At 39.8% G+C, this 24,136-nt stretch overlaps 1 long non-coding RNA gene across 1 annotated transcript in view; it reads left to right on the top strand.

Annotated features, from left to right (window-relative positions):
- LOC109284480 (uncharacterized) overlaps positions 1-24,136 on the top strand; it is a 282,527-nt gene that overhangs the window by 89,992 nt on the left and 168,399 nt on the right. Inside the window, exon 6 of the long non-coding RNA XR_009455286.1 lies at positions 23,823-23,903. This is a non-coding gene — a long non-coding RNA (uncharacterized LOC109284480). The remainder of the gene's footprint in view (positions 1-23,822; positions 23,904-24,136) is intronic.

Raw genomic sequence — 24,136 nt, 5'->3', positions numbered from 1 at the left:
CTTTAACAGAATACCATGGTCATATTGAAGTAGTAGATGAGTTAGAGCTGCAATAATTTATTTCAGGTTCTATTAAAGCAGAGTATTTGTGAGGGATTTCCTGAAATCCTCATGAAAAAAATACCTTAATGGCTTAACATTAAACAATGAAACATTTAGTAACATTCTGTCATACGTGCTTTAATTGTGTAAGGGTTTTTCAGCTGTGAACCTACTAGAGGTTTGTCGCCATTAGGGCCATCATTTGATAAAACTCAAATGGAATACTACAAGGTACTTTGAAGTACAGTGGTTGCCAAAGAAGAGTAACCTTTACAAACACATGCCACATTGCTATTACAGCTCTTTCTTATTCTTAGAAGAGAGTTAATTGTAGTATTTCCAGTACCATTGTCTATTGCTTCCTGGTAAATTCCGGCTATCTAGCGGCAACCTCTGTACGGTAGAAAATAAATGGGAAGGTGTGTGTTTGCTGTTGAGTGAAACTGCTTGTATTTGCTACCATCAGAGATTAATCTGGAAAAAGTAGACTGACAGATTTGTGACTCGTGGAAAGGCTAAATCTACATTAATTTTTGCCTCCAAAACCCCAAACCTCAATTCTTTAGTAAAGATGTTCTTTGATCTTCCTATACAGCAGTTCATTTGAAGTCTGATGCACAGTCAGACATTCCAGTTTAGATATGGGATCTTTAAATATTTGTTTTAGTTTTTGTGTAATTTGCTTTGGAACTGTTAGTGCAATAAATAGCAAATGGTACAGACTTACATAGTCATGTATTTTTTATTGTCAGTGATACTATACATAATGTTCTCACAACAATGCTTAAATCTGAGAGGGTAGGGATTTAACATGGCTACATTACTAATTTACTACCTTCAAACATAAAAAAGAAAAGCCTAGAAGTGAAAGGCCTCATATGAGACTGCATAAAACAGAGCAACAGTATCATGTAGTAGTACTTAATAATGGCACTGGCATTTTGTTAGCATCTTTACAAGAAAAAATTGTTCTTAGAAAAGGATAATCTACAGTCAAATCTGATTGAAGTCAAAAGAAACATCGGCTGATTTCTTTGAAAGATGCCCGTCTGTCCCTGAATTTGACCGTGCACAATACATCCTGCAACAACGAGTCAGATTGTCAAGGCCAGAACCAGGTGCCTATGTTACTTGTATCCTTCTACATCAGTCATACTGTAGGGAGCAGACAATTAATTCTGGAGCAAAATTGAAAGTCAGAGGCAGAGTGTGAAAGAACAGAATGACAATAATAAAGTGCCCCTGCCTCACATTAATCTCCCTCACTTCAGGGCTGTCAGAGGCGGCCTGGCGGTGACTAATGCCAAGCTTTGCATACAGTGGTCACAGACATGAGCAGCATGCTCCCTTTACAGCATCCGCGATTCGCTTTGTTGAGTTTTTGACTCCTGTGGAATCATTGAAAAAACATAGCTGCTGGTCATAGGTAGCAGGACGAAGTTCCTTCATCATGCACCTATTGATCGATGTGCAGGATCCCAAGACTTAGCTTAAAAAGAAATGGTATCCTGACAAACACAGGGAGATTAAACTAACTTTTAGAACAGATGAGATCAGCAGATAAGGGTTAATAAGTTTAGCTTTGGGGAAGTAAGTATTGTGTGCAAGTCCAAGCATTGAGACCAAATGATCTTACACCTCTACAGACACGCTAATCCATTAACATTGCAAAAGACTTTGATGTGCATTTGGGAATTGTGTTCCATTGATTTTATTGTCATCTTTTTGCACAAATAGTAAATAGGCTAACATTTAAGGTACAGTGTAATTATTCCCGAAAAGCAAGACATCAATGTAAAGTTTATTGTTGCAGACCAGACATTTTGACAGGAATACTGTAATGTCCCAGAGGTGTCACTAGGTTACTGAAAAGGTTAAAAATTGGTGTATTGTGTCGGGGAAGAAAAGCAGGAACAACAAACAGCATTCAAAAATCACAGGCACTTCTGTGGGAAAGTGGAAATGTGTCATGTAAGAACACTTGGCTACTGTAAGTGGATCACTGTACCGAAGAAGAAAGTGAAACGTACCTAATGAAAAATCTTCCTTCTCTATCAGTATTTCAAGACTCTCTCTCATTACTTGAATTGCAGAAATAACTCATTTCCAGTTTCTCCTTTTATTGCATGTGAACCCCACACATGTCAATTTGTTGTGGAGTTTGATATGGTTGTGTTTGAAAATTTCATTTATCTGCTCTGATAACCATGGGAGAAAATTTCCATGCAAATATGATACACTTGCTAAGCTATGCTGCTGCTGCTTTTGTATACACATGCATATGGATTAAGCTGGGATTGTTATAATATCATTTTAGGGGGTCCGAACTTTGACCAGGATAAAAGCATTGATAGTCATGTGCTGAAATCAACATTCATTACAATCTGAATTAGACCAGATAAGAAGCATGTACTTGTTTCTTGTATTAGACCAAGGAAAGTATTTGAGATACAGCTACATTTTTGTGTATGGTTACTGTAGCCTTGTATGAGGTTAGGAGAGAAGAACATATATTCTCCTGAACAATATAATAATCTCTTCTTAGACAAGGATGGAAGTATGTTGGGTATCTCACACTAACACAACTATTGCCTTTTCTTTTTTCCCCTTTCTTTCTTTTTTAGCAAACCTGTCCTCATTTATAAGCCAGAAAACCAAACCAAAACAAAACAAAACCCAAAGCAATTGTAGCTTAAAATGTTACTTTTCCCTAGCTTCTACAATTTAGCCAAGCTGAAAATGTAACTGTACTTTTTCTTTTAAGCAACAGATATGAGCTGTAGCAACCCCCAACATAGGTCATCAACCTAGTTTGAATCCAGGAACATTTTGTAGACCAATACTACTTGACTTAAAGGAGCAACTCCATTAGCTGGCAGCTGTAGATAGCTGTTATCTTTCAAACAGACTAGCCATTACAGCAGGGGTACAACGCATAATTTACAAGTACATCACAGATGTTTAAACTACAAATAAGTTGTTTTTTTAAACAGGTAGATGCCAGACATTATGAAGGATGTCAACAGACATGCATGTTACACTATACCTGTCCTAGTCCCTCCACGCCAGTCAGTTAAGTACAATTCTGTCACCAGATTACCTACACATAGATATGCCTTCCTAAACCATTTTCAAATTCTCTTCCTGAGGCTTCCTTTTTCTGGTAAAAGTTCATTACAGGAAATCATGTGATGTCAACATGTGAGGCTTTCCCCTGGGACATGACCAGAAAAGAAATAGTCTCATTGGAACCACTTTCAACACCAAATTATTAATACCATATTTTTATGGAATACTTTGCCTGACTTTCATATATTTAAAGCATAAGTGATGACAGTACATCTGTACTTAAGTTTGTCTAGGTTTATTACTTCAGTATGTTTCAGAATTCTCATTTTTAGGACTACAGTTTTGGAATCTCAGAAACTTGTACTACTCTCACCTAGTCCCAAGGCATGTATAAAAGCATTGCTTCCTGAGCTCTATAATAGGAAAGAGCTAAGAAACTCCAGGAATAAAATATTGTTGCCTTCTTAGTAATAAATTACATTTACCCCTATATGTGTTTTGGAAATCTTTTGAAACAATCATTCCCAGCCTCCAGTCTCACAATCCACAGTGAATGCAATAACGTGAGTAATCTGAGTTCTCAGCATTGTTCTCAAATGCAGACCCAGCCTACATGCAATTGATAAATGCATGATGGTGCATTTGGCACAGCCTAACTTGGCCCACTGTCCTCCCCCTGAGTTAATAGTACTAGTGAAGGCTTTCAGAGGATGTAAAGATTGTTTTTTCATAAAATGTGTGCAAGAAACATAAGGGTTAGGGAGCTGTCAATCAAAACAGCATTGCTAAAAAGTTTTGAATAAATAATTGGTGTATAAATCCAGCGTCCTTGGCTGACCTAAATGTGGTGGATTTAATTATGTCACTGCTGCATACCTTTACATGAATATTTTTCTTTGAGCTTCTGTATATAGGAATCTATTTTGTTCTTTTTTTAATTGACTGAAAACATGTGACTTTTTTCCCCTCTTTCCTATCTTCTTTGGGTGGTATGGATATGAAATTTGCCAGGCCTTCTTATCCAGCTATAAGGCATAAAATGCCCACAGAAATGCTGGATTTGTCTTTTATTATAGGAACAGTGAGAAAACAGTGCAAAAAAATGACTTGAGCTAGCAAGAATCAGAAGGTCACCATGGATAGAAGGAAAATAACAAAGTATCTTCCTTTTTGCATATTGAGATAATACATGAGCTCTGCTGACCTAAAGCTGCTCTGTTTATAATTCTACCAAGAAGAAAAGCATTCTCAGACTTTACAGTAAGGCTTATTTTGCTGCATTTATAGCTGTTTTGGTGACTACCAGTGGGTCTGCAGATGATACTGTGCCTATGCAACCTGGGGTGAATTAATGCACTGAATCAGGATGAAAAAAGTCCATTTAATTCTCCAGAACTGAAAAACAAAGAGGTGATGTAGCAGTTCTGGAGCTGCTTCATTTCATTTATGGAGATAAAGTGATGAAGACAAAGACCTGCGTGTGGAAGTTTATATGAGATTTTTGTTTGTATACCTGGGCTAGCGTAGGGGGAACATGGATGAAGAGAACAAGTGAAGATTGACAAAGGCACCATCACACTCAGCACAAATTGTCAGCCTCATTGAAGAAGAATCAAGGATTGATTAGGCCTGGAGATGGGTTACAATCTCATAGCTAAAGGCTCAGTATTGAGGCAGATTTGAGGGTTGAAATGGGAAAGTTTATATAGCCAGTGCCCATCTCCTGATTTATAAGCAAACAAAGGTCTTAATTCCCCAACTTTGTCAGGCATTACATACTCTCCCAGGATGAAATTTTAGTTCTATTGAGATCAAATGGCACTTTTGCCATTGTTTTCCAAGGAATCAGATTTTGGTCCATAACTTTAAAATGAAATAAAAACCACGTAAGAGGAAGATTTCCTGCAAATTGTTAAAAAACCCCAAAAATGATAAAAGATCTGAGAAATGTTGAATGCTAGACATCTTTCCAAGAGAGGGAGTGTGCTGATGTTCAGCCTATTTGTGGCTGTGAGAAGTAGGAAGGGGGCTTGCAGTACTGCTCCATCTGCTCAGCTCCTAGTCACCTTTACTCATTCTCCAAACCTCAGTTTGGGGCAGGTGAGAGGAGCCTTTCCCCACTCTCCACTCTCCCCATCATATCAGGATCACCCCAGTCTGGGGAAGGTGGGGAGAGCAGGGGAGACGATGGCAGTTGCAGGTTGAAGATCTAGGCTAGGTACAGACATTCAAAAAGCCTGAAGTGGAATCAATGTCAGTTTCATGGTTTTCTGTAAGTGGCATGATTTAGATCAGTAGCAAACAGAACACACATTTGCCTTTTGGCGGGGAGAGGTGGGAGGGGAAAACCTTAGATTGGGTTCAGCCACTTTAAAACCAGTCTGTATGCCCTGAAATTCTGTTCTGTTATGGTTACAGACCAGTTTCCAATCACTTATACTGGTAAAAGTGTAATGTCTGTACCTGGCCCTATATACTCCCTCTCCTGGAAAGAAGTCTACCATTTAAAATGTCTTAGAAATTTCCACTGGTAAAAATGAACATCTGTTCATGGCTAGAGACTCCAAGTACTGTCTATCAACTGTCAGATCTATATACGCTCTTCATGTAAGCTTTGGCCTAATGCTGTTCCTACTGAAATTCATGAGAGTTTTACTACTGACTTCCATGGGAGCTGAGGCAGGTCAATGCTGAGCACTTTTGAATATCCCATGCTTGAAAGTTTCACTCAGGCTGTTTCACTAAACCAGAGCCTGGGAAGACTTGCTTTTTTGGATGTAGGTAAAGCAGACAACTCCATTAGCTATGAAAGCTTCATTATATTTAGCAGTGTTTTGATGCCAAGTTTATCTTTCTCTCACCTGGATAAAGTACATAGAATTACCAGTAGAAGTGGTCAGGAATTTTTCAGTAAAGTAGTTTTCAATCCGGAAATACTGATTCATTGAGCCTTTTCATGGAAGCATATCTGTTTTGGTAATTGGGAAAAATTTCTCACTTCCAGGATGGAATTTCTTGTCAAAATAAAAAGATAAACTAGCCAGTAAGTTGATAGATATGGCATTCACATGGATTGATGGAGACCCAGAATCAAGTTCCTGATATGCCTGATTTGGACCAGGAACTTCAGAACTGTAACCACTGGTTATTTTGAAGTGAGTGTTTCTCTCTTTCTTTCTCCTCTCTCCTCCCCACAAAAAAAAATAAAATAAAAAAAAATTGAAAAGCTGTGTGTGTTTTGTGCTGAGGTAAAATAGGAATATTTTTGAAATATTGAACAATTTCTTGAAATGGAAAAACTGTTTTCTGTCGAGCTCTAGTCTCTTCAGATCATATCCTGAGGTGGAGATATCTCTGAAAGTGGACTAAAGGCCTACTTCAGCAGAAGGATATGATCTTCTTCCATCAAATATAGGGTAGCAAGTCAGTGGCTCAGAAGACACTTTGGCTTTTGAGTGAGTTTGAGATAAGTCACTCGACTTGAACACCTGTCTATTCGGGATGTGCGAAACTTCAGTCCCTGATTCGATTCAGTAGAGATTAGGCCTGATTTGGTGGCTGAATCTCTGAATTGAATCAAAGGACCCTTTAATCTCTCCAAATCGAATTGGAACTGTCTGTATTGATTCGGAGAGATTTGGAAAGACTCGGAGATTCGGACGTAAACATAGCTTTAAATGTTTTTTCTACATACCTCTAGGAAGCAGGGGCTCATGAGTGCTGTGATGCTGGCTGTGAAAAGAAAGACTTACCTCAGCTGGGTGAGGAGCGAAGCCAGCGGGACCCCATGCCAGAACTGGAATGTGGTGAAAGTGAAACTGTGGCTGGTGGGGACACCACAGTAAAAGAAAAGAAAAAAAAATGGCAGAGCCAGGAGGAGCTAGGACCGGCTCCCACATTGGCATGGGCATGCTTTATAGCAGTGTGCTGGGGCCAAATTGCTGCCCAGTCCCCTAAGGCAGGAATAAAAAGCCTGGCAGGAGAACAGCAGGGGGAACCAGAAGTGAGGTTCCTGACCGGCCCAGAGGGGCCAGAACCAGAGCAGAGTCCCACTGCAGAGACGTGGTGGCTGCCCCAAGAAGGGGCTTTCTCAAATGACCAGAGCCAGATAAGACTCAACAACTTACCTGAAGAGAAACCATGAATGTCAGACATCTACAACTTGGATTGGATCCCGGCAGGCCCAGAAAGGGCGTGGACTGACATACGTCTGACCCATGGCAAATATAAAACCGGAAAAGAGAGACGGACACCAGGGGACAAAACAGCCTGGTGCCTGGAAGATGCATAGACAAGATAAAATGCGGTAGGGGACACTCGGGCAAAACAACATCCCAATCACACCGTCATAAGTTTAGAGGGCCAAAACACCAAAGTGCATGTGATACCAACTCTAGTTGTCCATGAAATGACATCTTTGGTTGGGGTTAGGTGGGGAGGTGGAGCCCCAGGCAGGAAGGACAATCAGGATGACTGAATGAAGGCACCAGGAAAGGGCAGGATAGACCGTCTTCCTCCCAGTTAAAATAATTTCCAGCAAAGACAAGGCAGGTGAGACACCTTGGGAGACCGACCAAGAGCCAGCCCATTATAACAAGCCTGTTTCTTCCCTAAGCAACAGTGAAACCAGAAAAGACCCTACGGATTCAATGCACAGATGAACGGCACGGAAGACTACACTGGGGCACATGGAGTATCCCACAGAAGTGCAGGGAGGCTCCCCAGCACACTTGGCAGTGGGCCCGGAAATGGACCAGAATCACTTCCGGTCCACCTCCGGATCAGCCGGAGAGCTTGTGGGAGACCCTCTCCCCGTTCCCTCCCGGCTCGGTGACTGGTGCCTCCTGGGTCTGGGGGTGGCACCTGGGGTCTCCCTGTGGCTGATCGCTGATCTGGGGAGCACAGGGGTTCCCCCGCCTCCCCCGGCATTCCCCAGCAGACCCAGACAGAAGTGGACCGGAGTACTTCTGGTCCACTTCCGGGTTTGCCGCTGAGCACATGGAGGGCCCCCCTGCACTCCTGTGGGATGCTTCGTGAGCCCCAGCATCACAGCATTCATGAGCTGCTTCTGCTACCTCAAGGTATGTAGAAAAAACTTTTAAAGTTGTGTCTATGTCTGCATTTCTGATTCTCTGAATCAGCATCGAATCTTCAGATTCAGATTTGGCCAAATCGAATCAAGGACAGTAATTCAAATGACCAAATTCAAATTGAATAGGGCCCACTTTGCACACCCCTACTATCTATCTAGCCCCTTGAATATCTCTGAGAAAGTGCTGTAGAAATATTCCTGTCTGTTTATGGTTAGGTGTAGTTGGGGCAGAAATCTTATACATTGACAGCTCCTATGCCATTTTGTACTTTCTGCAATGCTGGTCATTTTTAACAACAATGTCAGAAGGTTGTAGTGAATTTGTATTAATATTTCTATATATGTTGAAAAGAACAGTTTATTTCTCAAAGCTTAGTCCATTCCTCATCTGAAATCTTTTTGTCCTTAAAGATAACCATTCTAATGCACACAAATCATTATTGCAAGACTCTTGTCTTTTGTCCTCACAAAATACTATGAACCAAGTCAAGTGGGGTGATTATAACATTTCAGCTGGATTTGACTACAACTAAAGGAGAAGCATATCTTTATATGCTAACATTGCCAGGTAAATAAGTTATATTAAACAAAGGAGCACATGGTTGTATGATCTGTTAATACATTTTTTCTTTTAAAAATGAGATCCTTTTGTGTAATAGAAGCATTGCAACATTTTTGGAGGGAATAGTATACTATTTTGTGTATGGTATGAGTTGGAATTTTGATAGACAGAAGAAGCTGCAATCCAGTTCTAAACTATAGATTTTCAAGCAGATTGATGCAACAAATTGTTAGCAAATAGCAGTTTGCAATTTGATGCTAATTAGACATAAGGCAAATATGTGCCATGACAAATTAGCAGCAAACCATACTGAAGAGGATTAGCAAGAGCTGGCACAGAGACTGCTCGATTTTGCATACTTCCTTGTCTTAGTCTAGGAGGTCTGAGCCAGTTTTCCTTCTCTGTAAATAGGAAACCAGAGCAGAGATCACAAGCATGCTAGAATGCCTTTAATTGCATATTTGAAATGTTTTAACTCTCTCTTAATCCCATGGAGATTTTTCTCCATACCACTAGCTTTATTATCTTGGGAGATGATCAAGCACTTTGTGTATTTAATATTAGAATTAAATACAATATGAGGTAAGTAACTCAGAGGGTTATTTACTTATGCAAGTCTATTGTACTTATGGATATAAGAAATAAATTCCCATTCTTATTCAGAACACCTTAGCTCAATTTCCTGCAAATCTGCATATTTTTCATCAGATTTAATTATTCATGCCATTAATAAATTAATTTTTGCTAGGGGAAAATCACATCTTTTAACTGATACATATCCATGCCCTAGCAGTGGTTAAAATCTAGACCAGACTCATCTGAATATCCAGATAATATGATTGTGATAATATAATGGCATTTGCAATCCAGACTGAAAAGCCAGCCACTTAATCCAGTTCTTCAGGCATATGCCTGAATACAAAAGCAACTATAAGCATATCTTTAGGCCTGAGAACAAAGTACTCTTATGTCCACAAAAAGGGAAAGTAAAATGATCACAGTTTAATTTCCAAGCAAGAGGAAAACTCTTGCTAGATCAGTTAGTACTCAGGTGATGTGAAGGAAACGTGCATAATTTTGTGGGTAATACAATTTAAGGTTTAGTTACAATAATTGTTTATGTAAATGGCCAGTAAAGCTGAGTAACTAGTTACTTGTCCAGGAGTATATGTGTTTCAGTATACAATATACATTTTGGTGCACAGAATTTCATGAAGCCTTATATAAAAAGTAGTGTGTTATTCTGTTTTGGAGGAACTTATCCAAGATATTAGAATAGCTGACATGAATCAGGACCCTATGCTTTGTTTTGCAATCTGTCATGACATGCTGGTTCATCTTGAGTAAAAGTTATTTCCTTTTTCTGAGGCTTTCTTTTCCTATCTGTAGAGTGGGAAGAATAATATGTTTGTAAAATGTGAATGACAACTTCCATACCATCTTCCGTTATGAGTGTGTGTGTGTGTGTGTGTGTGTGTAAAGCTTAAAGGAAGCATTCTGAATGTTGTATTAACAATACTTTTGTATATGGGATTTTGTATTTTTTGTTTTGAATAAACTGTTATATTAAGGGACACAGAAACTCCAGAACATTCAATGACTTTGCAGTTCACCTTGGTTTTGGCTAAATACAGACATTCAAAAAGCTCCTGGTGGAAGCACTCTAACTATTGCGCTTTCCTTAAAAGCACTATAAGTTAGAGCATGAGCAAACTGAACAGACATTATTACTATTTGGTGGAGGGGAGCCTGGAGCCTGCCTGCACTGGCAACTGGGGGTGCTCCAACATGTCTCCCAGGAGGCTGCTGGAGTTGTGAATGACTGGTGCCTCCCAAGTTGGGGGGAACCATGGTGGCGAACAGAGACCACTAGCAGACGCTGGCAGCAGTGTCAGTGGGGGTGAGGGTGGTGAGCTGTGACTGCCCACAGAAGCTGGTGGTGGCTTTGGTGGCAGCCAGTTTCAGGGAGTGCATGTGCCCCCCTGTGCCCCTCCTCCATGTCACCTATGGCTGGAGTGGTCCCATTCCCCAGCTCCATCTCCCCACCAGCTGGCAGCTGTCAGCAGTGGCTGGGGGAGATGGGGGGGAAACCTTGGACCCCTTTCTCACCAGGCTGTGTTGCAGTGCAGCCCAGCAGGGGCAGCTGTGGGAAAAAGAGATCCCAGAGCCTTCCTCCTGCAGCCTCCCACTGGCCAGGCAGTGGCTCACAGCTGCCTGTCCGGGGCTGCTGCAGAGGAGGAGAGATCCTAGAGCCCTTCTCCTGCAGTCACCCCAAGCAGCTGTCTGGCAAGGGCTGCTGCAAGGAGAGAGAGATACTGGACCCCTTTTGCAGCTAGAGCACAGCCCTGTGTAATGCCACCTGGGATGACGGTGGTCATGCTCGAAGTTAACCCTCATTGAGATGTGGCACAGACATTCAATAAAGCACTCTAGGTTAGTACACACCCCTCTAGGGTTAACTTAGAGTGTGATCCACCATTTTAAAAAGCTCTAGGAGTCATTCAGTTATGCCTTTAGAGCACTTTATGTCTGCGTAACACAATATATGTAATATCTGTACTTGGCATCTACAATTAATTTTGAATTAAATTTTAAGTCTTTTGAAATTATGTTGAAAATTTTGTTATTACAGAGAATACTAAACTAAATCCACCCTAAAAGTGTTATAAGTTTAAAGAGCTTGGGTTCTTTATGTAGGGAGTTTCTGGGGTAAGCCACCATCCCTTCCACCCTTTCACTTCACATTTGCTGATTAGTACTTCACAAGTTTAATTTCTAGATATTTAAGATGACATGTTTATACTTCAAGGAATCATTGGGTAGATTAGAAATTCTTAAATACAACTCCACTTTCCAAATCTCAGTTTCCAGGGCATACAAAATATTTAATTTATTAGCTGGTTAAAGATTATTATTTGACTAAAAGATTTTTTTTTTTAAATTCCCAACATACCCATGTCCATATATGGAGAAAAAATTGTAGGAATAGTTCAACAGTGGAAAACAGTTATGTTTTCTAGTACAGACATTTCAATAAGCAAAATAGGTGAAGTGGAAAGCTAAAATAAATAAAGGTGCTTAATTTCTGTTATAAGTCTTAAGAGAATTCCTAAGGCACTTTTAAAAATGTTCAATAAAAAGTTTTGCTACTAAGCCATCTTCATATGTAAACAATATGGTAATGTCCCACTAAGGATTTACAAAAAGGGGATAAGAGAAGTTACACTGTGACAAATTCACAAGCTTTCCATATGAACTCATAAAGAAATGTATGTATGCTTTTATATATACAAGTACTAGGCATGTAACAGGCATAGTACTGCAGATGATTCTCTGGGGATCAGCTTTGGAGCCGAAGAACACCTATGAATTCATACTGTGCTAGGAGTATGCCCTTGCTTATCATAAGCATGATTTTCTGCACTCTTTACCCACTAGTGTTTCTCACTCTCACTTGCTATGCCATATCTGAAATTCTAGCCCTGATTCTGCAATTGGGCCCTTATGCTCTTGTGGAGTCAGTAGGCCCCTATACTGACACTGAGAACTGTCCATGAGTGTATCTACACGTGCTCCTACGGAGCCGTTGTTGCTGAACCGTTATTTAGTACTTCCAGCACACAGTTATTTTTAACTACTATGTTGCCGTAGTGATGCATTATAATGAGGTAGCGTGTCATAGTTTTTGCACGTCAATGCTATGTCACTGTAGTGAATTGCTACAGTGATGTCATGTCTTATGTAGACATGCCCTATGTAGATCAAAGTGTAGGGCTTTGTTCCTGATGCTTTTATGACCATAAACGTTTTTCAGCAGTAATCATATCTTTGGCTGTGTGTAGATGAAACGAAAGGCATGTGTGCATGACACTTTAAGGTGGACTAAATGCTACCGCTTTAATGGTGTCAGTGTTAGTACACCTTGGCAGCATATTGTGCATTAATTCTAGCCACTGTAGGAAATTTGGCGGTGTAATGCATCTTAAGTGACTTTGGGCACAGCAAACTAAAACTCCTACAGCTGTGGAGTGAAGCACCAGGCTCCATGCAGCTCCATGGCCCTGCAGGCAGCCCCACAGGCAGCCTGGCAGCAGCCTGGGAAAGCAGCTCCGCCCAAGAAAAGTGGTGAGCCTGATCTCCGTCCCCCACCCGAAGCCTGCCTGCAGCCTGAGTTGTGCGGGGGCCTGGTGCTTGCCTCTGCAGCTGAGGTGCCCTCCAGGACTGCCAGGTGCCTGTGGGCAGGTGCTGCCTTGCGGGGGGTGCGGACTGCAGCTGCTGCGGAAGGAAGCACCAGCCCCCCTGCAGTGCAGGGACCATTTCACCCGCCAGCAGCTCACCCTCCCCTCCCCGCCACAGAGGCAGGTAAGTCAGCAGGGTGTGTGTATGACACGGGTTTAATCAGCCCAAAATTGAAGCCGTGTTTTTTAAAACTCACTGCTTTAATTTAGGGCCCCCATTTCATCTACATATGCCCTTTCTTTGCTTTTTATGAAGTGCATAGAACACTTATGGACATTACAAAGTCATAATAAAAATGATCTGGTTACTCTCTCCACCACAAGTTGTCCTTTTACTATATCATATGTACATTTTTTAAGCTCAGTGCAGTTGGCACATTTAATTTTGCCATTCTTTTATACTCTGAAAGAACATTTTTAAAATTCCTTTTCTGTTTTCTTCATGTGCATGCCTTTATTGATACTGGTTTGGTAAAGGAAGATTTTGCTGTTGCTGCAGGCATTAGTAGAGCTGAACCCAGAAAATAGCATCCATTACTTCAGATACGTAACACAATGCTGCTCCATTTTGCAAGCTTGCCCTCTCCAGACTTTGGTTGTTTTGGATGGTCTAAAAAGTGCATGCTACACTGCTTGATCTATGCATTGTCAAAATGTAGAGGAACTTCCTCAAGCAAGAGCTCCCAGTTCCAGAATCCATTTCAGAAATATTCAGTATTGGAAACATGGATGTTTGAATCCTGAAACAAAGCAGGATGCTAGCCATTCAGTCAGATGACAAAGTATTTCTCTTTCAATCTAATATTTGTTGTCTGGCTTTCAATTTTCTATTTAAATTCCCTAATATTATATAAATAAATTCCCTACTGAATTCCCTCATAAAACATTGCTATGTTACCAGTTATTTGCAACAATTCCAATATCCTTAAAGGAGCTAATAATTTGTATTATCTAGGTTTTAGGTTTTCCCCTGCTCTTGTTTCAACAGTAAATATATGACTTTCTGCCTATCTTTTTTTTCACGCAACAACTTTCTTTAAAATACAGGAGGGATGTTAACCCACAGATAAATCCATGACTTTTCTGGTGTCTATAAAAATAGAAGCATTGAGTTTTTGGAAAAGCATGAGTTTAAACATATGGCATGTATAATTGGCAAAATGTTGGGATAAGAATACAATTAGTTGCAAAGGACAGTGTTAAGAAATTCAGGGTCAAAATTATCTTTGAGTTGTTATAACTTTCTAAGGGAAATTCAGTTAAATCTGTGTCAAATTTTTAATCTAATATTATACTTAACAAAATTCTTGGGTCAGAAATTGTATATCCTCATTCTGGTTCCAAACAAAAATCTCTGACAGCATTTTTGAGGTGTGACCTAGGCACCCATTACATATTCAGAGGCCTATATTTGCCACCCCATATATTGTCCCTGTGAGTGTGTTTGCTATGGGGCTGTGCAATTGATTGCTTAAATTTAGAAAAAATACATGTTATAGCCCCCTGTCTATTTGACTGGATGGGCAGAGGATCCATACAATTTTGTCCTAGTGGATCTGCTCATGGGCAGTGGTGTCGGCCCTTCCAGCATAATTAGGCCCTTTTAGCTGGGTAGGGCCTTGATTCTTATTTGAACGAGTCACTATTAGACACCCAAACTCTAATCCCAGCCTTGCTCTACTCTGGGTGCCTCTACATGTGCAATTAATGCAACTGAATGTACTCTCTTTCAGTTTGAGCCAGAGTAAACTAATCCTCATCTTAGTGTCTACATGTGCATTTAAGTGCAGTAATTTACTACATCACCAGATACTACTTGTATCTGACAGGACTATCCAGCAGCACAGTAAAGTGGTCTGCTATACCCCAATTGCTATGCATGTATAGATGGTGATGCTTTACTGCACAGCAAATTAGTCTGCTGTGCAGTAAAGTGTCTTGTGTAGATGCACCCTCAGTTTATCTAGTAGTGTGGGTTATATATGGTAGGGTTTTAAGTTATGCTAAGGTGGGTGATCTTGTCTCTTCAAATGAACAGATTTTCCGATCAAGGCTTTACAATTGTGCAGGCAAATTTTGCATATCCAAGACCAGTAACCTGCATGAAAGTTGGCATTTTGTGTAGAAAATTATGGGTAGCTATACTTTCTGCTAACATATTTGTAAAAACCATTTATTAGCAAAAATTTTATGGCCAGTATTAGAAGCCAAACTGAGAATAGCTACAGGTTTTATTGAGAAGCTGATTTTCAGTAGCATAAGCATTGCTGGAAATAGATGAGGAGGAGACAGATGAGAGAAAACTGAATTATTTCTCCTGGAATCTTGAAAATGTCTCTTAGAAAATCAGTCATGTTACACTTAATGTTTTTAGTATTTATAATTTGAAGGTGTCATATTTGAAGCCTGATATTTTCCAGTCTTTGAAATACCTAAAGTTGTCTGGGATGCACATATAATTATCAAACTTTATCTTTATCTTTTGTATCTAGAATTAATCAATGAAGAGACACAAAAGAGAGACATCTTTAACATATAAAACAAGATTTTATCCTGTTGTATTTTACAGTTGTTCTCTTTTATATATTTAGAATGCTTGAGTTGATGTTAGCAAATTTCTTTTGACAAGCACACCTATTTGTTACTAAGCATCCTTTTTAGGAATGTCTAAAATGTCACATGTATTGTTTTAAATTATAAAGTTAAAAATTAACCATACAAATGAAACACTAACAATAGAGCAAACAAAATGTAAGTAATAGTTTTATGCCATTCACCAGGATCATTTTATTTATATACAACATCTGCCAAATGCAAAAATGTCTTGATTCCACTTAGGCAGACAAGGTTTTGTCTGCCTATGTCCTTAGGCCAACATGGCTACAACCTACACCCCTTGACCCCACTTAAACATTTCAAGTATAGAGCATATATACTACTACATATTGTGGGTATGTATTAAGTAGACATGCTCTGAGTAGTATATTATTCTCTCTTAATGAAGGATTTAGAGGCATATCACAACTTATCTGTTTGCATTGCACACAACAGCAACGTTAAAATTGTAAGCACTGAGATTCCAATACTTCAGTTTGTCTGCCTGTTCATATGGTTTTTTTCACCCATTTTTATTATTCAATTCCAATGTATTTAATGGCCAAAGCTTTTTAAAATTAATTGTATCTATATTTCATGAAGCGTATATATTTTTTCTTTTGCTGTCTGTGTAGTTGGCATTGCCTCAGGCGGAGGCTACTGCAATGTTAAATTATTGGCACAGCATGGATTTAAACATACAGAGACATGCTTGGTTCTGTGCTGAGTGGAATGCTGCCCATTGGGTTTGGCTACCAACTATATCAAAATTAAATTATATTAAAAACTGATTAGTGAGCTATCTTAGCAGTTTGAAACAATTCAACAAAGTGATGCAAAAATAATATTTATCCCTCTTAGGCTTTTCAGCAGAGCAGTTAAATACAGATTTAACTTTAAACATCTATCTGAGTCCCATTGAATCCCAATAATGGTTATACTAAATTAAGGCAATATAGACACTGGTCCAGGAGAGGGTGGGAGCAGAAATTTTGGAGAAATTTCTGCTGGTAGAAATATTTCAGAGAGAGAGAGCATACAGATGCTCAACCTGCACCTGCCCCCTCTCCCGTTCCACTCCTCTCTGTCCCTTTGAAGGGCCGGGAAGGGGTGGAGCAGCAGGGAAAGACTCCTCTCTTTTCCCTAGACAACCAGGCAGTGTCCAGTTTGGGGAAGTGACTGGGGGCTTTGTCTTGTTGCTCTCTTCCCCTCCTGGACCAGTCAGGAAGGGCAGGGAAGAAGTCTCCTGCCTGTTTCCCAAACTGAAGACCTTGGTCTGGGAAGTGGTACAAAGGAGAAGTGTGGCAACCTGCTCTTCCCTTAACCCACCTGTACTTCTCACTTCAGGGACTCCGGTGTGAGAATGAAGCAGGGGGTTGCGCTGCCACCTCTTTTTGGCTCCTGGACACTGAGAGCCAAGTGGACGTAGCCCCACGACAAAACCCCAACTTGCTCCATACACTTGGCACTTCAGTGTGAGGAATGGGTAGCTGCTTTGCCTGCTGTCCAGAAGGAGCCTCCCCAGGCCTGGGCCCAGTCTTTTTCCTGGGCTGCACATCTCTTGGTTGCCAGAAAGTGCACAAACATTCATTCTCCCAGGCAAAACTCTCCCAGGGCTGACTTTTCCTTAGTTGGAGTTGACTTATTTATCTGCCATAACCCCTATTTTTGCTTCAGGAAAGAGTGTGAATGTTTGTACACTTTGGTTTCTACCAGGAGAATACTGATTCTCTTGGGAGAAAATGAACATCTGTACATGGTCTGAGTGGTTTGAAAAATGGAGGGGTCCTAAGTTCAATAGGGAAAAGAAAAAAGCCACATTGGGCATTTCTACATGCTCATTAATGCACTGTAGTTACTGCACATTAAGTTTAGTACTTGCTTAACCAAGTACTAAATCAATGTGCAGTAATGCACACTACTGAGCAGTAGTACCAGTGCACAGCTATTCAGTGATGCTTACTGTGCAGTAGCCTAATACTACTGTGCGGTAGCATATTAGCACTGTTTTTGCCTGGCATGCTACTGCAAAGTGTTATTAAGCTACTGCATGGTTGCAGACTCATGTAGATGTGCCCAATGAATCACAGCAGTAGCTCACTTTAGGAAACAAAGCTCCTGCTTTACTTGTTAGATAAGCCCTTTAGGGCCATGTCCAGATGAGCAGGGGCATGCACTTCCAACAGCACAAATAGTAGTGACACAAATTTGTGTTGCTACTTTGTGCCACAGTGCATGCCCCTGCATGTGTACTTTTTTGCTTTGTTGCAGGACACATTGCCTGCTGTGGGCAAATTCCCATGCCCAGCTTCGTGTACTGTGTCAGGGGAGGGGGCTGGCTGGGACACAGGGTGCCCCTGCACCGAGGCAGTGCCTCAGCGCAGTGTGTCTCAGTGCAGGGGCTCCACACTGTGTGGGTATGGGGGAGCAGCTATCCCAGGATTGCCTGCTTCCCCATCCTGAGGCAAATTGCGCCCCAGCCATCTGCAGCCTGCTGGGGTGCTGTGTTTCAGCTTTGGGACTCTGCAGCTTGCGGAGATAGGGGAGCAGGCCCCCGTCTCCTCATTTGTCCGAATGCATGCTGTTTTGGCATGTTTTGTACCCCTTTTTTTTCTGTTTTTTTGGCTACTGAGAAGTTCCGGCAGCAAATTTTGCCCCAGCACCAGAAACTACATGTGCCTGCATGTGTGGATGCAGATTAGGTGTATAAAATAAAGCCTTCAAGGGGAGCTCATGCTGGTGGAATACTTTGCTGTTATCAAATCATATAGCCCATGTATGATCTTGTTGTGCAATACACTTGTTATGTATTCCCACATGGAATATATATTTGGCTTGAATGAGGGCAATCCAAGTACTGGTTGATTTTTTTTCATGCAGATGAGGAATATTTGTGGAGTAGAAGGATACAAATTGTATGTTATGGTAGAATTAATCAGCTTTTTCATTATGAAATGTTAAGGAAAATGCTATCAAGTTTTGGAATACTAATAAGTCTTTGGACAAGAAATCCACTTCATCTCCTTTGCCTATAATGATTAATTCTAACATTAATGATCTGATAAGCAACAGATGGTAGACTTTTACTAACTGTATGTTATAGAGGCAAGTTACGTATAGTACTATGTGAATATGCTTGAAACAGGACTATATATTACAAGTGTACCATAAACTTCCCTTAAAACTATAAGGCCTTAACTCTGAATTCTCAAGCTGTAAATTCTGCTTTTGTTCTCTAGCTTGTTTCTGTAATAGCATATTTTCATGACTTTATCCATTTGTTCCTTGGAATGAGAGATGAGGAAGTTTTACTTCAGGACCAGTAAATTGATTGAAAAAATGATTTATTATATATAATATTTTTAATAGACCTGATACGATGGGAGCAAACCAACATAAACTTCATAAAGGTAAAGCAAGTCTCTCACCTCTACTAACATTCTTTAAGTTTACTAACAAAGAGAATATATAAAAAAAGCCTGCTACTATAATGCATTTGGCCATTTGTAAAGCGTTTTACAAAGCACCTCATAAGGTGCCATTAAAGAAGCTAAGCAGTGAGTGCTAAAGTTCTATTACGGTGCAGAACCTTGATAAAAGAAATAAATGGTCACTTTTCAACCTGGCAAAAGGTTTAACAATAGGTTCCCGAGGAATCTATATTAGCAATGATGCATTTAATATATTTATTTAATTTAATGAAGGGGTGAGCAATAAAGTGGAAAAAAACATTATAAATGATACAAAGTTATTTAGTTTAGTCATGTCAACAGAAGTCTGAGGAATTCCACAAGGGCCTAACAAAGTTAGGCAATTAGGAATCAGAATAGCTAATAAAATTTGGCTGTGACAAATTCATGGTAATGCACAATGGATAGAATTATTTGTACTATTCGTAAACATTGATTGAGCTGTAAATTAACTATAGCCACTCAGGAAGAAGACCTGGGGAGAAATCCTAGCTTCATTGAAATCAGCGGGAGTTCTACCCTTTATTTCAATAGGGACAGAGTTTTTGCTCCTGAGCATCATCACTGTGGACAGCTCAATGAAAAACTCTGCTCAGTTCACAGCAGTGTTCCAAGATGCAAACAAAACCATAGGATGAATAAGAATGGGATAGAAAATAATTTTGAAATCATTTTGATGCCAATCAGCGATCATCTTGAGTATAGTATGGTGTGTTTTACTGGAAAAAATATAGAGCAAAAACAGAAAGGGAACAGACACAAGGAGAAGGACATAGATTTCAATAGGAGAAGAAAAAGAAAAGAAAGCATCATTTAGTCAAGAGAGAATGTCAGCAAGAAGGGATATGATAGTGGTATACAAAATAAGTAAATGATTTACAGAAGGTAAATTCAGTGCTTCTATTTACTGCTTGTCCTAATACAAATACAGGGGTCAGCCAATAACAATTTTTTAATATAACTTATTGCACAGGGGAGCTCATTGCCAAAGAGATCATTGGGGCCCAGGGCATAGCTAAAATAGTAATAATAAAAAAGTTCACAGAGGCAAAAGAACACAGACAGGCTGTTAACAGATGTTGCCTCTGTACCACCATAACATTTTTTATGGCAGTATAGAGGCCAAACACAGATATGCATGCACCTTGTGCCACAGATGCCCCAAATTTGTGGCCATGACATAGGTGGTATGACCTTGTCTTGCTATTTTGTGGCAGATGTCTGTTTGCTTTAAGGCAGGATAATATGGGCAGCCTGAAGCTGTCAGGGGAGTACCAAGGGATTCCCTGGTCATACATCTTTGCATATGGGGAAACCTGGGGTATTCCTATATGTAGAGATATACACCTGGACCTGGGGGACATTTCTGCAAATGGGGAACCTTGAGGGAGCCTCAGGTTTGCCCGTTTGCAGAGACATGTGCCCAGAGAATTGAACTTGGGACATGCCTCTGCAAATGGGGAAAATCTGAGGAGCATCTGGGAATTCTCCAGGAACTCCTTTTCTGTCTAGGAAACTCCCAGGAATGGCAGAGGCCGGACTCAGTGGGACAACAGGCAATGTGGGTTTCGCCCAATGAAGTGGGCATGTGCTGGCATGGCTGATCTGCTTCATTTGTTGAAATCTGTTTATACCCACAGTTGTACACCAGGATAAAAAAATATCAAGGCTGAAAACTCCCTTATGACAGGTTACTTAAAGTTTGTTCATCTGGAGTTGCTTTTAATCTTCCTCTACAGTCCTAACTCACAGGAGGAGATGTGATAATAGACAAGATAAACTACTATAGTACTAATATGGATGCTCCTGTTTAGTTTTGGTGTCCTCCTCTATCTCTTTAGGACCTTGGTTCAGTAAAGCACTTAAGTGCTCACCTAGCTTGACGGTATTGGAATTAAACATGTCTTTACATTTAGATGCTTTTCTGCCTAGAGACCCTAAATTGGCAATTTATATTATGTTTGCTCCACCTTGTTAAATTATTTCAATTATTTTACATTATGAAGGTACCTTACTAATCAGATTCTTACTTTAAAATATTCAACTGATCAGATATTTTACACTTGCTTGAAAATTAGCCAGTACTTAGCTTGCCATATTTCAAGCTTGTCTACTCTCTTAAAAAATGTGTATTTGGTTACAAAACAGAGTATGCATGACCAGTTCCACCATACCAATCTACTTTTTCAGATACATTTTCTTAGTAAGTCTTTATTTTAAAATGTCTAAAATACATAACTAACAAATGTGTGTGGAGTTCTGATCCTGTAAACATGTTTCTTTACCTCATCTCATAAGGAACTACTAAAATAGAAATTCTTTGGTGTCATATTTATGTCAAAGCCCATAAAAATGTTCTTAACTTTAAGCAAGAATAAAGTCCTATTAAAAGGCAAGGAGATCATGATACATGCCTTCTTAAAAAAATGTGCGTTTGATGTAGCCCTTTAGTGAGTGAGATGCCATATGGAAAATTCTTGTAACTTTGTGGTAGCCTGGTGCTTACCACTGATAATGTACGTTAAGACATTTAGAAAGTCCCATTCCTGTCTTCTGATTTATAAAATGATCACATACATTTTCCTCAGGTCATTTAAGAGTACCTGTTCATGAAGATAATTTGTAATTTTAGTATTGCAAGCAGCAAAGGGAATTGTATGTATCCTTTAAGATCCCTCTTGACCAAAGATCCATACTGACTTCCTTCCCACTCTGCATGTGTGCATGGTCACTCTTTTAAGTGTTCATAGAACACAGAGTACAATTCACATGAATTAAAGCAAGTCAGAGACACCTCTACTGGATCACCGTGCTCAATGAATAGTCAACAATGGCTCAATGGGTAGTTAGGAGGAGGCATCAAGTGGGGATTCTCAGGGCTATGTCCTGGCTTCAGTACCATTTAATATCCTCATTAATGATTTGAATGATGGGACTGAGTGCAGACTTTGCGGATGACACCAAGTTGTGTGGAATTGCAGGAGGACAGGGCTAGGATCTAGAATGACCCAGAAAGACTGGAGAGATGGTTTGCAATCAATTGGTTGCGATTCAACCAGGGCAAGTACAAAGTCCTGCATTTGGGGTGGAATAATTGCATGTATAAATACAGACTGGGGGATGACTGGGTAGGCTGCAGTACTTCAGAGTATGACCTGGGAGGTGCAGTAGACCACCTGCTGAATATGAGCCAATAGTGTGCTCTTTATATGAGTCAATAGTGTGCTCTTTTTGCAAAAAAAAAAAAAAAAAGAAAGAAAAAGCCAGCAGCATACTGGGCTATATTAACGGTAACGTGTGCAAATCGAGGGCTGGTTGGACAGACACTTAGCTGGGATATTGTATTCAGGAGTGATCTTGCTTTGAGCAGGGGGCTGGACTAGATGTCTTTGTGACTGAGTGCCTTCTAGTCTTACTTGTGTGTGATCATCCTGTAGATGGCTGGAGATTTGTGCAATCAAATAGTAATTTAACTACAGAATGTCATGACTTATTTCTGAGGGATATCTGTAACACAGCATACTCCTTTAGGAGCAAGAGGGATCAGGAGACAATTGACTCTAGGAAGAGGCTTTGCAGGCAAGTGTTGAGGAGTCATCAGGAGCAAATGTTCAGTAGTCCTGAGTGACTGGGCCTGGTGACCAGGAGCAAAAGTTCCATTTAAAGGTCCTGCTAGGTTCAGAGGTTCTTTGTCGATTTTGTGGCTTGAGGATTTTGATTCTCTGAGGCCAAGGAAACTGCAGAGTATAGTGGGAAACAGGGTCACTGTTTTATGTTGCCATTCCATCCCTTGCATTTGGAAAATAAGCAGCCATGTGGCAGGGGCTAAGGATTGATTTGGGCAGCATTGATCATTCCTCAGGCTGTTGAGCCCACTTGCTTAAAATGTCCAATTTCACTTTCTCAAGTAAAGCAAGTTCTGGTCTGGTATTTCTGGAAATGGCTTGACAAGTACTTGTGGCATGTGATGTGGCAGAATTTGGTTCAGGAAAATCCTTCCCCTCTCAATGAGCAGTACTTTGCAACACAAATATGTCATTCAATTTCCCAGTCAGTGTTTATGCTACAGTACAATTTCCTACATAAAATAGTAAGAAGAGCTTACCAGCCAGAAATGCTTAATGATTAGGGTGGTACACAACTGAAGCATTACTAGTGAAATAGCTCACTTACTGATTTGTTGCCAGGTAGCGAGCCAATTAGCAGTGCTGGTTATTATTTACATTTCATGCTATATATCACTAAAATTGTGTTGTTGATTTATCATTTATATTGTTGTATTGTCAGCATAATTTATTCATATCATGCTGAGATACCTGGGAAATTAAGTAATAAAGAAAATGGCATGGAGTATGTCTGTATTCAAAGATATTTACTTGGGTTTTAATGAGAATGCATGTTAAGGTAAATCATAGATCACTTAGCTATTAAATTGTTTTGGAAGCAAACCCATTAAAAGTTTACTTCCTATATTTTCTATAAGGGAAAGGTTTGCTTTTGTTTTTAATTTGATTTTTTTCCCTGCTAAATAAGTCTCTTTTTTATTTGTTGGTTTAAAGACCAAAATCATACAAACCCAATTGAGTAGCAGGTTGCAAGAAAAGCAATGCAAATTAATATACTGCTTGGGGTTTCCAATGTCCATTATTTATTAAAAACCTTTTTTCTTTTTTCTCTGTTCATGTATTAGAACAGTATCTTCTTAATGGAAATATGCTGATTAGTATTTTTACAGTTGATTTGTATTTTTACAGTTAGACGTTTTCTGTGGCAAGTTCTAAAAGTCCAACAGGGAGAAGAAAAAGAAGAGACAAAACCTTGGAATTCCATAGGATGTAAGTGCTAACAATGTATATTTAAAGGCTTTTAAAACATGAATAAGTAAAATAATAAAATATAACCCATTTTTTGGTTTGGTGGTTGCTTTTAGAATACAAAGGACATTATTTTAACGTGTGCTGATGCTACATAGAGGCTATATGCATTATCTTTTATTGGAAGTCTTGTGATCCTCACCTACATTATATACAAGCATACACACAGAATAGATTTAATCAACTTAAAATTC

The sequence above is a fragment of the Alligator mississippiensis genome, chromosome 10 (genome assembly GCF_030867095.1).
Source record: "Alligator mississippiensis isolate rAllMis1 chromosome 10, rAllMis1, whole genome shotgun sequence".
NCBI classification, from domain to species: domain Eukaryota; kingdom Metazoa; phylum Chordata; order Crocodylia; family Alligatoridae; genus Alligator; species Alligator mississippiensis.
Note: the sequence above shows the minus strand (reverse complement) of the source record. Positions and strands in the feature narration are given on the sequence as shown.